General features: G+C 36.9%; 2 long non-coding RNA genes across 3 annotated transcripts in view; one reads left to right on the top strand and one right to left on the bottom strand.

Moving 5' to 3' along the window:
- LOC138755447 (uncharacterized) overlaps positions 1-14,984 on the top strand; it is a 41,140-nt gene that overhangs the window by 11,195 nt on the left and 14,961 nt on the right. The gene's annotated exons all lie outside the window — the stretch shown is intronic.
- The window catches only part of LOC138755446 (uncharacterized), a 34,661-nt gene continuing 19,811 nt past the window's right edge, over positions 135-14,984 (bottom strand). The window contains exons 2-4 of one of the 2 annotated variants that reach the window (XR_011352302.1): positions 8,934-9,173; positions 4,930-5,037; positions 135-203 (exon numbers count right to left, since the gene is read on the bottom strand). This is a non-coding gene — a long non-coding RNA (uncharacterized lncRNA). Of the gene's footprint in view, positions 204-4,858; positions 5,038-8,933; positions 9,174-14,984 lie in introns of those variants that run through there. The other variant, XR_011352301.1, reaches the window with a different exon arrangement.

Below are 14,984 nucleotides of genomic sequence, written 5' to 3'. Positions count from 1 at the left end.
CATCACTCTTCCCAACTCATGCAAGGTCTTTCTGTTGACAGAACAGGAAGAGTCCAAGTTTTCCCATTTTAAACAGGCAGTGGCTTTTATTTCCCATTACCAACACCATTCCCAAAGCAATGGTTCAAATCTCCTCCTTGCCCACATTCGCAGGCTGAACCAAGTTATTGGTAATGTTGATTGTGTTTTCTATTCCATGTACTCTGCATTAAAAAAAACATGTCCATACATCATCCATCTTTGTTCTTTCTGTTGCTTAGGTGCTGCTATAATTGTCAGCTCTGATTTTGTTAACACAAAACTCACTTATTCTAATGCTCCCTGCTCTAGCTTCTGTCCTCAATAATCTTGACATCATCCCAACTTTTTCTATTCGTATTCTTTTCTTTTTCAATATTTTAATTGAAATTGATTTTCAACATCAAAAAATACAGAGTACATAAGAATACATATTAAAAGTTTTTTAAAAAAATTACCCTTGGATCATACCAGTTCATCCAAGGTACCCACATTCTCAATTAAACAAATTATGGTACAGTAATATTTTATTATTTTATTATAAAAGAAGATTTTAAACCCACTACCAAAAACAAAGCTGTTTGGCAAGGAGAGGAAAAAAGAATTCCTTATCAAGTGATAAATCACCTTATTAGTTAGCACTTCTGCATTCACATCAAATCAGAGATTCAGAAAATAATTCATAAAAGGTCCCCACAGTGTTTCAAAACTTAAATTTAAATCAGAAATTGAGCATCTAATCTTCTCTAAATTTAAACATGACATGTCATCAAGTAGCCATTGAGTATGAGTAGGCGAAGCAACATCCTTTCATCTAAACAACACCACCTGCCTCGCCATAAGAGAAATAAAAACTAATACATGCACGTTATGCCACTCTCTCCAACAATACCAAACAAGGAAGTTAAAGGATTAGGCTTAAAATTAACTTTAAAAAGTATAGAAAATTTTGAAATACTTAATTGCAGTATTTCTCAAGACTCTGGCATGTCCAAAACATGAATTAATGAAGCACCTCCTTTGTTGCATCTATCACAGGAGGAGATACATTTGACTTTGAGATCATTTAACTTTGGATATGTGAGCTCTATGGACTACATCAAATTGTAGGAGGGAGTGGCGGGCACATAAAGATGACGTATTCACCAATTTGAAAATTACATTCCATGTTTCTTCAAAGATTAAAAAGAGTAAGCCATGTTCCCAGGCTTTTTAAAAAATTTTATCTAACGGATCCTCTCTTATTCCATAAATGTTAAATATTGAACTGTTATAAATTAAAAAAAATACATCTATTAAATTCTTATCAGTGCTCATAGGAAATATATGCAATTGAAAGCACAAAAAATCTCTTCTGTAAATAACAAAAAAATGAGTATTTGTTCATCTATATTTAACTGACAGCTGTTTAAAAAAAGCAAGACTTCCTTTGATAACTAAATCTTTAAAACATTTAATGCCTAATCTATACCATTCTTTAAAAGCTACATCAATCATGGAAGGTTTAAAGAAATAATTAGAAAAAATGGGACTAGAAAGTGAAAATCTCAATGCCAAAATGTTTTCTAAATGATCTCCTCAAATTACGTTTAACCACCGGGTTATCTGTTAATGTATTTAAAGATATAGGAAGTAAGGATCTGAGAAGGGAAATAATGGAAAATTTTGTAACAGAATTAGATTCCAAAGAGACCATGTTGAGCAGCATTCATAATTAATGTAATATGACCAAAATGTAAGATTTCATATATTGACATCCCAATAATAGAACCTAAAATTTGGTAAGGCTAAACCTACACTCTTCTTAAGCTTTTGTAAATGGACTTTTTTTAGGCAAGGATGTTTTTTCTTCCATTTTTAAGAAAATAAAATTGAGTCAAGGGAATCAAAAAAAGACAGGAATGAAAACAGACAAAGCCTGAAAAAGGTATATAAATTTAGGTAATATATTCATTCTGAGTTGATTCAGCAACCATTGATAAAGAAAGGGGCGACCAATTTAATAAACCCCCTTCTCATGTGTTTCATTAAAGTCAGAACATTTTATTTGTATACATTTTTATAGTTTTTAGTAATTGTTACACCCAATTAGGTAAACTGATTTCTTATCATTTTAAATCGGTGCCATATTATTCAAAGGAAAAGTTCACTCTTAATGTGGATTTAACTTATAACCCGAAAATTGACTAAAATTAGAAAGTAAAGAAAGGTTAGAAGGCAATGAAGTCTCAAGATTAGAAATAAATCGCAATAAATAATCAGCAAAAGTGAAACTTTGTGGGCTGTGCCCTTCCTTAAAACACCAGTAATATAATTAGATTCTTGAAAAGTGATAGTGAAGGGTTCGAAAGCCAGGTTGATAAACAATGAACTTAAAGGGCATCCTTGTCTCAATCACTGCTGAAGTTTAAAAGGTTTAGAATTCTGGAAGTTAGTAAGAACATAGGCAGCAGGTGATAAATATAGTAACAATCCATTGAATAAAGTCAACCCCAAAATTAAATTTTTCTATAGTTTTAAATAAATAATTCAATTCTACCGATCAAAAGCCTTCTCCGCATCCCGAGATATCACATATTTCAAAACCTCCTTAGAAGGAGAGTATATAAAATTTAATAAACAGCGTATATTGAAATAGGAATAGTGATTTGTAATTAATCCATTCTGATCAACAGATAAAATAAGTGGCAAAATATTTTCAAGTCTATGAGCCTCAATTTTGGATAGAATTTTAGTGTCAACATTTAGTAGAGTATTTTTCCTGTAGAAGAGCAGTCAACTGGATTTTTATTCTTTTTAAGAATGAGCAAGTCTGTGCAATTTGCCCAATTTAAAAGAATCAGAAAAAAAACAGAACATAGGTGAGGTATAAGTACTAAGGAAGAAGCCTTATAAAATTCTTCAGGAAATCAATCAGGACCTGGTGACTTCCCAGAATATAATGAACATAGAGCCTCACCAATTTCTTCATACGAATTAGATTGATCCAATTTATTTTGGTTATCAGCCAATTATACAGGAAAATTCAATTGATCTAAAAAAAATTATTCATGGCACTATTATCCTTAGAAGAGTCAGAGTTATACGGTTCAGAATGACATTCCTTAAAGCTATCGATAATTTCTAAATGATCAGTTGTCATAATACCATTAGCTTTACGAATTTCTTTGATTTGTCATTTGGCTACTAAAAGTTTTAATTGATTAGCTAATAGTTTACATGTTTTATCTTCATGAATACAGAATTGACTTATAGGTTTTAAAAGTTGACTTTCAATTAGATACATTAGAAGAAGCTCATATTTAATTTTAATTTCATCACGCCGTTTATATAAATCAGGGTGTGGAGTCAGAGCATATCTTTGATTTTATTGTTTCAGTTGGTTAGCTAAATCAGTTTTCTCATTTTTCCTAATGCTTTCAATATAAGAGATAATTTGTCCCCTAATAAACGCATTGAAAGTGTCCCTAGCTATAAGACAAGAGGTCTCTTCCGCAGTGTTTTTATCAAAATAAGGAATAATTTGTTCCTCCTAGAACTTTAAAAATTTATCATCAGATAGTAGGGTTGAATTAAAAAGCCAATGTCCATTTATTTGGGGGAGATCAGGAAAGTTTAAAGATAGCAACACAGGAGCATGGTCAGAAATGACTATATTTTAATATTCACAAGATCAAATCAATGGGTTCATTTGGCTATCGATAAAATAATAGCCAATCTGCGAATATGTATGACGAATGTGAGGGAAAAAAAACAAATATCCCTGTCTTCAGGATAAAAAATAATACCACATTTTAATAAAAAAAAGATTGAATGAATAAAGCTGACTTATTCAAAGTGGCTGGCTTAGGAGGCGAACGATCTAAAACCGGATCTAACCAACAGTCAAAGTCTCCTGCCATCACTAATGAATAAAGATTCAAATCAGGCAAGAGTGGAAAAAGCATTAAAAGATTTCAGGGTCATTCACATTCGGGGCATAGACATTTGCCAAAACCATCAATTTATTATACAATTTCCCTGTCACAATAGCAAAGTGACCATTTGTGTCTGAGACACCAAGAGAATTGTGTGATCTATAAAAATTGATACCCCTTTGGATTTAGTCTGAAATAATGACAGAAAATGCAGTCCATCTCATCTTCTGAAAAGATGCATGTTATCATTATTATATGTGTGTGTGTGTGTGTGTGTGTATATAAATATATATATATATATGTGCATTTCTTGCAAAAAATATAATTGGGACCTTACATTTTTTTAGCATAAGCAAAAATCTTATTTTGTTTTACAAGGTGATTTAGCCCTTTAAAGTTAAAACTCCGTAACTGAATTACTTGATCCATTTTAACTCTTTAAAGAATAAGAAGTTAACAAATAGGGAACTTGTATCAACCATACTAAACGAGTTTCCAAAGTGAAGTAGCTGAAAACAAGTGTGATTATACCAAGCCTAAACAACTTCAAAAGAAATATTAATACCCCTCCTTCCCTCCACCCAAAGCCAGAAAGTCAACCAGCTAACTAAATTACCCATCCCCCAAAAATTTCATGCAAAACTCCAATATTATAATGAAACTTAGAAAGTTTTCCCAAGACAAAACAAAACTAGTGCAGTTAATGCAACAGAAGCTGATATAGCTATTGTTTCCATAATATAACAGCGCACATTGCCATTTAACAAGAGAAAAAATCTTGAAGTAAAGAAAACACAACTATTAAAATAAATAGTTAATTCAGAATCAAAGAGCTTAGCATTTTATAAACAAAATGATTTAAATATCAAAAGTAATCTCTAATCAAAATGTATAAATACTAAGGCATTAACTCATGTCAACCGTATTCTTTTAATTAAGCATTAAAAAAAATTTAAAGAAGTAAATCAATACATAGAATTAGAGAAGCAGTTACTCAGAAGGAGAAATAGTAGATGGTAGATATTCTTCCAAGAATTTCTGGGCTCTTCAACAGTATGAAACCACTTCTTAGAAATGTTCTTCAGTGTGATATGGAGGCGTGCTAGAAAAAGCAAAGCAGGCTTTAAACCTTGATTGTAGCATTCTGACATAATCTTCTTGTATTAACATGTTCACTCATAACCTTAAATGATTAATCATCCCATATATATATATATATATATATATATATACATACATATATATATTGTTTTTTAAATTACATCTTTATATTTACATGTGATTATTCTGCATGTATGTATATGCATCATTGGATTGTATATGTACAGTCAGATAAAAGTGATGGGGTAAGTATATATAATGGAAAATATTGTCCTAGTATTTTATTATTCTATGAATATGTTCATTCCAATGCAGTGTAATACCCCACTATGTAATTAGATCCTGGATTTCTTCACCTCCAGACCACAGTCAACTTGAACTTGAATTATTTTCATGTTCCCATTCTTCTGTAGATCTCTAACTTGCTCCAACTCTATAATGCTCTGAGAGTTGCACATTTCTTCATTCACCTCAACAGTTTTAGCCACACCTCCACTCATTCTGTAAATTTCTCCTCTTTTTGATCAAAGTTTTCAATGTCAGTCCGAAAATTTCTACCTTTGGCTATGATCAACTTTTGACTGCACTATGTGAAGCTTCTTGGAATGTTTCCAACATAGAAGGATTTATGCTAATTATAGTTACTGTTGTTATAAGCAACTGGCAAGGCCTATTCTGCATTTAAGCCTAATTTATTGTGTATACTTTGCATGTATGAGAAGCCTAATTAAATCAGGGAATTGCTCCTGTAGCAAAAAAATTGAAAGAACTACCCTCCAAGCTTCAGATGTGTCATTCATTTTAACACATCATAAAAACAGAACCTTTGAGTAAATTATTTCCCAACAGAAGAATGTACAATTTTTGTAAAATCTAATCTTGGCCATTTTCTACCTTCACTAATCAGTTAAAAATGCTCTACCAATCTGCTGTCACTATACACAGGATATAGTGTCTACTTTGTAGGAAAGCATGATTGGTGTCACAGTTAGCTCAACTCCTTTACAGCGCCACCAATTGGGACTTGTGTTCGAATCCCGCACTATATGTAAGGAATTTGTACGTTCTCCTGTGTCTGCATGGGTTTCACTGAGAGTTCTGGTTTCCTCTCACAGTTCAGAAACACGATGGGGGTGTAAGGTTAATTGGGTGTAAATTGGACGGCATGGATTTGTGGGTTGAAATGGCCTTTTACCATGCTGTCTAAAAAAAATATTGTATTTTTAAAAATAAGATACATTTTTTGACGTGCTAATTTGTAGAGAAGATGAGCTACTACTTCCATTTTCAGTTTCTAATTACTGCAATGGTTATGCAGAATTCTATTCTTCAAAAAAACCTTGCATGCTTCATTTAATTGAATGGCTAAAAATATTCAGATATAAGTGATGGGGTAAGTATATAATGGAAAATATTGTCCAAGTATTTTATTATTCTATGAATATGTTCATTCCAATGCAGTGTAATAGCCCACTATGTAATTAGATCCTGGATTTCTTCACCTCCAGACCACAGTCAATGAGGATTGATAAGAACCTCTCCTCCACAATCTCCACCAGTCATGGAGCATCACAGGGCTGCATTCTGTTATGAGCCCAGAGGACTCCAAAATCCAGCAGCAATAGATATTCACCAAGACATATGGTTACATAAACAAAAGGTGCTTTTAATTATCTTTAAACATGAAAACAGAATCACACTTTAACTTATCATCATTGACTTAACTAACCTAACTTAACCCCTTCTAATTCTAAGCGCATGTATATGTAATGTGTGTGTAAGTTCAGAAAAGTTCTTTGGATCACAGTCCAATCTCACTTCTCATTCCTCCAAGTTCACTGGTTTCAGGCAATTCTTATACTGTGCACAGAATTTAACATTTATCAAGTTCACCAGGCTTTGGTGCTTCAAAGGTAAATGGTTACTGCTCAGGAAGGTTCTTGTCGGTTTTCAGAGAGAGATTTGTTGTTCCAGGACATCCACAACTGATTCCTTTTTAATCAGCCACTTCAGTGTTTTGGTTTTCCAGATGATAACCTCTTTCTTTCAGGTCACCACAGAGTTCCTTTTTGTTTCTCTTATTTCAGGTGAAACATTAGACAGCCAGTCCTCTCCTCTTGCATGAACCACAAAGGCTTTGACCAGGCTAAACCAAGCGCTCACAACCTGTCTTCCAAATGGGGTTTTTCCACAAGCTTTCCAGCTTGTCCTGTTCCGGTCCAAGCTGCTGCTGCTGATCTCCCTATTTCTCCCTCTCAGAGGGAAAGCCTGTTTTACCCTCTCTGCTTACAAAACCACATGACCCCCCCTAGATCAACAAGTTCCACTCCAGACAGGATGTGGCTCCGACAAGTTCTTTCATCTGTTGCTTTTTTTGTAAACAACAATCCATTAGTGAAGTTTCTTGGGCACTCTCCAAAGCTTCTGCCAAGGCTCTGGGCTCAATATATCTAGCATTAGCAGAGCTCTAGTATTTTAAATATGATCTGTTTTAAAGTGTGTGTACGCGACCTACACTAACAAACCTGCCCCAATTTATCTCCCAAAAACATATGCTGTCATAATATCTAGCCCCTACTCTACTCACTTTCCAACTCTGACCGTGTGATTCAATATGACAACACTATATACAAAAGAGGCGATAACTGTTAGGTCTGCTTTGTTCATGAATGAGTGAGTCAGACACCAGACTGAGTCGAAATCAAGGTTCTTTGTTCTTTATTACCGGATTGTAACACTTGCAACTAACAGTGTTAGTTGGAGAAGGCGCATTCTGCCGTTATCTGCAAGTGGTGTTTTTTATATACCTTAGGATACGTACTTAGTAAATTATCATACCATGACATTGTCCAATGAATAAACTGTTGCTATCCTTCTCTGCTAGTTTCCTGCACATCAATTTGTCATCCCCACTCTTATCTTGAGAGTACAAGGTCACAACTGCATCTTGTTACGGCCCAGCACTGGGTGACTCCTTCTACATTCCCAGCTCATGATGTTTTTACCTAACATAACTCAGCATACAGGACTGAGACTGAAACCATGGCTGAAAAGTGTGCTAACGACAACCTCACACTCTTTCACCAAAACCAAGGCACTGATTGTGGACTTTAGGAAAGGAAAAGTAGAGTTGATCATTGGAGGATCAGAGGTGGAGAGGGTAGCAAATTTAAATTTCTAGGAGTCACTATCTCAGAGGACTTTCCCTGGACCTAACACACTAATATCATTGTGAGGAAAGCACGCCAGTGTGTCTACTTCCTCAGCTGTTTGTGGAGATTTGGTGTAACATAGAAAACCTTGGAAAACTTCTACAGATATGTAATAGAAAATATACTGACTGGCTGCATCAAAGCCTGGTATGAAACTTGGAGCATCAAGCCCTGCAAAAATTAGTGGACACAGTCCAGAACATCACATGCAAAACTCCCCACCATCAAGAAAATCTGCATGGAATGCTGCCATCTGAGAGCAGCGTCAATCATTGGGGACCCACACCACCCAGGACATGCTCTTTTCTCGCTGCTGGGAAGAGCTATAATTGCCACAAGATTTGTGCCACCAGGTTCAAAAACAGTTGCCAACTCTTCACCATCAGTCTTGTAACAACAAATTCATTTACAGACCCATTTAAGGATTCTCACTTTGCACATTATATATTACTGAAGATTTATTTATTTCTGGTATTGCACAGTAAGTTTGTTTATATTGCTCTTTTTTATAGGTATCTTTTCTTGAATGTAGTTTTTTGCATTACTGATAAGTAGAAATTCAGCCTGACCAGCAAGACAAAGATGTGATGTCAAGTATGTCCTCTGACAATACATATGAACTTTGAACTTGAACTTTATTTAATTCCAAGCAAACATAAATAAGGCGACGGAAAACTAATATCACCTGTACTTCTACTTTAATTTTGTATTGAATATATGGTCAGTCTGAACAAAGTCAGATGTCTTGCTCATTGTTGCAGGTGTAAGGTGGTGGTATGGTCTCTTGAACTGATGGGCTACTTGTCACGATAGTGCCTGCCATACAATTCCAGACTTATATTGTGATGATACAAAATGATAGTATGGTTTTGTCCTCAAGAATGAAAGCAGAGAATTCAGAAATATTCAGCAGTTCAGGCAACATCTGCAGATAGAGAAACAATGTCAATATTTCAGGTATTTATCCTTCCATTAGACCTCACAGTTAGAAATCCACATTTCCTCACTCACTGTTCTCGATATTGCTGCTCTCATTATTTTTGGGGAATTGAGGATCTGTCCTAAAATAAACTGGTGAGTTGTGTCATTTCTTCCAGTAATATATACTTATTGTTATATTGGCTTAATGGGATCAACATTGAGTTCATCGCAGTGAACTCTTCTTTCTTCTTTTTCAATCTTTTTATTAATCATATTATAGGTTAACGATACATGAGGAGAATAGGAATACATACTTCAAGGGAAAAAAAAATCACTCTATGACATGTTATGATATAACATATTGCCTTACACCACAATTATCAAATGTTCTCATCTCCTCAAACTGAAATCTTCAAAAAAAGAAAAATATATATAAAACCTCACCTAATCTAAAGAAAAAAAACTAAATAAACAAAACAAAATAAAAGACTGGGCAACCACTCCAATCTCAAATTCACTTGGCCCATCTCAAGGAACTTTCTTCCCTTTATTGGTAAAACACAGGATTCTGTTGACACCATAGTTAAGTGAAAAAACACAAAATGCTGGAGAAACTCTGCAGGTCAAACAGTGCATTTATGTAGCAAAGGTGAAGATACATCACCAACATTTTGGGCTAAAGCCCTTCATTAAAGCACTGTTTGACCTGCTGAGTTTCTCCAGCATTTGTGTGTTATTTTTCATTCTCCCCTTTATTGATCTCTCTGTCTCTATCTTGGAAGACCAACTCCTCGATAAACATTTTCTACAAACCCACCAATTCCCACAGCTACCTTGACTACACCTCCACACTCTGTCCCCTGTAAGGATTCTATTCCTTTTTCATAATTCCCCCATCTCTGTCTCATCTATTCCCAGGATGAGGTCTTTCAGGCCAGATCATCCAAGATGTTTTCCTTCAAAAAATGTGGTTCCACCTCTACTAACCAACTCAGCCCTCACCCGCATATTGTACATTACTCACATATCTGCCCTGCCTCCTCCATCCCTTTGCACAAGGACAGGATTCCTCATAACCTACCACCCAACCAGCCTCCACATCCAACATATTGTCTTCTGCCCCTTCCACCACTAACTGCATGATCCCTCCACCAGATACATCTTTCCCTCTCCACTCCTCTCTGCATTCTGTAGGGAACACTCCCTTTGTGACTCTGTCATTCACTCCTCCCTTCCCACCAGTTGTCCCCTTGGTACATGCCCCATGATCACCTACACCTCCTCCTTCACCACCATTGGGGCCCCAAACGATCTTTCCAAATGAAGTAATACAATGTGAATTTGCAGAAGTCATTGAAGAGACTGGATGCAGGCCTGAGAGATTGCTTTGTTGAACACTTTGGATCTGTCCACCATGATAGCGAAGATCTCTCAGTAGAAACTCATTTCTATTCCCTGCCTCATTCTCTTGCTGACATGCATGTCCATGGTCTCATGCACTTCCAGACTGAGACCACCCATAAATAGGAGGTACAATACCTCATATTCTCTCTGGGCATCCTTCAACTGAATGGCATTAACATCAATTTTTTCCATTTTCTGTTAGCCATCCCTCCATCTATCTCTATTTCTCCTTTCATCTGTCTTCATCTTTCCCGTTCCCTCTGTCTCCTTTCCTCCAGTTTTGCATTCACAGAGCCACCTCTCCCCCGATCAATTCTCACCTTTCCTCTCCTGTCCTCCTATCCATATCCAACTATCACCTTTTTCTCTGTTGTCTGTTTCTCCTCCCCCTGCTCTTTCTTTCTCCCCAACTTTTTAAATCAGGCACCTGCCTGCATTTTACTCATACTTTGAAGAAGTTCTCAGGCCTGAAACATCGGTTACATATCTTTACCTCCTGTGGATGCTGTGAGATGCTGAGTTCCTCCAGCATTTCTGTGTTTTCACTGATCTTCACCTGTTCCTAGTTTATATGTTTGAATGTCCACAAGTGCTGGTTGAATAGAGGATCAGCATTTTAGAGTCCTCAAGAGCACTCAATTTAGTTCTGAGAGCCAAAGTGATGATGGCAGACTTTCAATCATGGTTTATACTTGACCACTCTCTGCTCGCCCAGCAGCCTAATGAAAGTGGGAGCTGATGGCCAGATCAAGCTAGTCCTCTGTACCACCAGGTTGTCCTTATATTGGCTTAAACTATCCTTCATCACACCAGTCACATATGCCTTATGCCATATTTCAAGGTCTATCTGTTTAAAAAATACACTGCATCAAAAAATTCATGTTAATATGTTCTGTGTTTCTGACCAGTCAGCTGTCAAACTATATTGATGTACAAATATCATTCACCTTCATCATCTATTGATAAGATTTTTTCCATTGACTGATAGTTTTTAAATATTATTAAGAAATGCTTTTAATACACCACTGTAATTATATTTTATTGTACATTAGTTCTAGGCAAAAACATATAAATGAAGAAAATCTGAAAATCAGATTGGCACTGGATCCCAAAAGAAGAAGTTTGTAGCAGCACAGAAATGCTGGAGAAACTCATCAGGTCATGCAGCATCCTCAGCAAGTAAAAGGCGGTCGATGTTTTGGGTCTGATCCCTTCATCAGGAGTGCAGAAAATCAGGTGGACCCCTGTGTGGGGTGGGGGGTTAGGGGGAGGAGAAGGGGAGAAACACAGACCAACAAGCATGAATGCCTGTGAGATGGCTTGTGGTTGAGCCCACCAGAGAAAATGCAATTCTGGATTTGTTGATGTACAATGAACCAGATTTGGTTGGGTAGCTTAAGGTAAAGAAACTCTTGGGAGACAGAGATCATAATATCATAGAATTCACCCTGCAGTTTGAGAGGGAGAAGCGAAAATTGGATGTGTTCGTATTGTAGTTGAGAAAAGGCAGCTACAGAGACATGAGAAAGGAGCTGGCCAAAGTTGACTGGTGGGGAAGGGAAGGCAGGAGTTTCTGGGAGTAATTTAGAAGATGTTGGATCATTTCATCTCAAATAAAAATAAGAATTCTAAAGGGAGGAAAAGGCAAACATGGGTGAAAAGTGAAATCAAAGACAGCATAAAAGCAAAAGAGAGGGCACACAATATTGCAAAAATTAGCTGGAAGCTAGAGGATTGGAAACTTCTAGAAAGCAGAAGAAGGCAACTAAAAAGCCACTCAGGGGAAAAGAGATGAAATATAAAAGTTAGCTGCCCAAAGTACGCCAAAGGTTTTTCAGATTAGAAAGGCTAAAAGAGCATAAAGAGTGGACATCGAACCACTGGTAAATGACACTGGAGAAGTAGTAATGGGGAACAAAGAACTGGCTGATAAATAGTTTGCGTCACTCTTCATTGTGAAAGACACCAGTGATGTGCCATAAATTTGAGAGAGTAATGGGACAGAAGTGAGAGCAGCTGATATTACAAAGGAGAAGGTTTTTGAACAAGAAGCTGAAGAGGTTGAACTACACCCCAGGGTTCTGAAAGAGATAGCTGGAGATTATAGAGGCAGTATTAATGATCTATCAAGTACTAGGAAGTGTTCCAGATGACTGGAAAATTGAATGATCTTCTTTAAGAATGGAAGGAGACAAAAGGCAGGAAATTATCGGCCAGTTAGTCTGACCAGTAGCTGGCAAGATTCTAGAGTCTATTTTTAAGGGTGAGTGTGGGGAACTTGAAAGTACATGATGAAATATGTTGCAAATCGGCATGATTTATTTCAGGAAAGGTCTTGCCTGACAAATCTGAGGAGTTTGTATGTACTCCCCATATCTGTATCGGTTTCCTCCTGGTACTCTGGTTTCCTCCCACCTTTCAAAATGTAGCATTGGAGAGCAGCAGCGATCATCAAAGATCCACTCCACCCAGGACATGCTTGATTCTCATTGCTTCAATCACGAAAAAGGTACAGGTGCCACAAGACTCATGCCACCAGGTTCAAGTACAGTTGCTATCCCTTTGAGCACAGTTTTTTCCACTACCAATAGTAAGAAAATCTGCCTGGCCATTAGGAGAAAGGGCTGCATCAAATATAGGGTCATGTATGTACTCTGACAATAAATCTGAACTTTGGCTTTAACTTTGAAGTTGAGTTGGTAACAAGAAAGGAAAATGGAATGTTATCATTCATTCTGAGAGGACAACAATATAAAAGCAAAGACGTAATGCTGAGGCAGTCAGACCAACTTTAGAGTATTGTGAACAGTTGTGTGACTCATATCTAAGGAAGCATTTTCTGGCAATGGAGAGAGCCAAAGGAGGTTTATGAGAATAATTCCAAGGCTGAGAGGATTGATCTACGAGGAGCATATAATGGTTCTGGGCCTGTACTCAATGGAGCTCAGAAGGATGAGGGGAGATCTCATTGAAACTATTGAATATTGAACGAGCTGGATAGAGAGGATGTGGAGAAGATATTTTCAGCTGTGGAAGAGTCTAATACAAGAATATAAGAGTGTCCCTCTATAAGAGTGATGAATGAATTTCTTCAGCCAGAAGGTGGCAAATCTGTGGAATTCGTCATCACCGATAGCTGTGGCAGCCAGGTCATTGGGTATATTTAAAAGAGAGGTTGATTGGTTTTTGAATAATACCTTATGCAGAGAAGGCAGGAGTATAGGGTTGAGAGGGAAAGGTGAATTGTATACAATTGAATGGTAGAGCAGACTCAGTGGATTGAATGGCCTAATTCTACTCCCACCTCTTATAGTCTGATGTTTTTTAAAACTGTTGTCAATGTGCAGCAAAGTTCACAGTTCTTTCAAAATGAAAAGAGGGCTGAACATTGCTAATGGGATAAATCAAATAAAAAACCTTACTATACCACAGCCCTGACAAATATAATCAGATCTCAACAGAATCAATACCCCAAGAATTAAATAATCATATATACTCTTTGTCCTGAATGATTTGTCAAACAGCATCATGTGAATGAAATACAGCTTGAATATTACTTAGGCTATTGTTTACTCTTTCTCTCTGATGCAAAAATCTGGCAGAAGTTGTACATGTGAAATACCATGAGAAAACACTGAAGAAACATAGATTCCAATATCACTGAGCTGTCATCATAAAGTTCCTGCTCAATGTCTAGCTATCCCAGGGCAAAGACTGCTGCCATAAGATGACAAAGGAGCACACACTGGGAGCAGGGGGTAGTTAACTCTCTCAGACAAATACCATTCATTGGTGTCCAAAGAACACAATAGCCTCTTTTAAATTGCAGCTGCTGGGACCTGGGTGTGGTTACTGGTGCAAAGGTGCTGGAAGCACCTTTTAAATTGCAGGGGGAATTGATCCATTAAATCACCAACCCAGCAATTTAAGGGGGATCCCACCCCCATAATGATGCATCACGCACTCACCAGAAGTACTGCCGGATGTTCAGATGCTGGTTGCCCAGTGACACACGCATGCAAGTGCTGACATCACCGGAATAAGCAGATCACTCATTTTCGATTTCACATCAGGTGTGGACGAGACCTAGATAAGTTTAACTGGGTTCCCTGACTATCTCAGAGGTAGGTCAGTGACTCAGTGGGTCCCGACAAGGTTGACCCAGTTGGACCCTTTCTCACTGCCACTTAACTGGAGCACTAACCAGCCAATTTTCCCAGTTAACCCCATTTTACATGGCAGTTTGAAAGGGCCTAATGACTACACTGAGCAGGGGTTATACATTACCTCTCCAGATTGCTGCATGGATTAACAATGAAAATTACCAGGAATTGTAATTTTGAATTGGTTCATTAGAATCACATGATTTTTCGGAGACAACATCACTCGTTTTATCAAACCTGTTCTTTAT

The sequence above is a fragment of the Narcine bancroftii genome, chromosome 2 (assembly GCF_036971445.1).
Source record: "Narcine bancroftii isolate sNarBan1 chromosome 2, sNarBan1.hap1, whole genome shotgun sequence".
NCBI lineage: Eukaryota > Metazoa > Chordata > Chondrichthyes > Torpediniformes > Narcinidae > Narcine > Narcine bancroftii.
The sequence above is the reverse complement of the archived record's forward strand: the minus strand, read 5'-3'. Positions and strand labels throughout refer to the sequence as shown.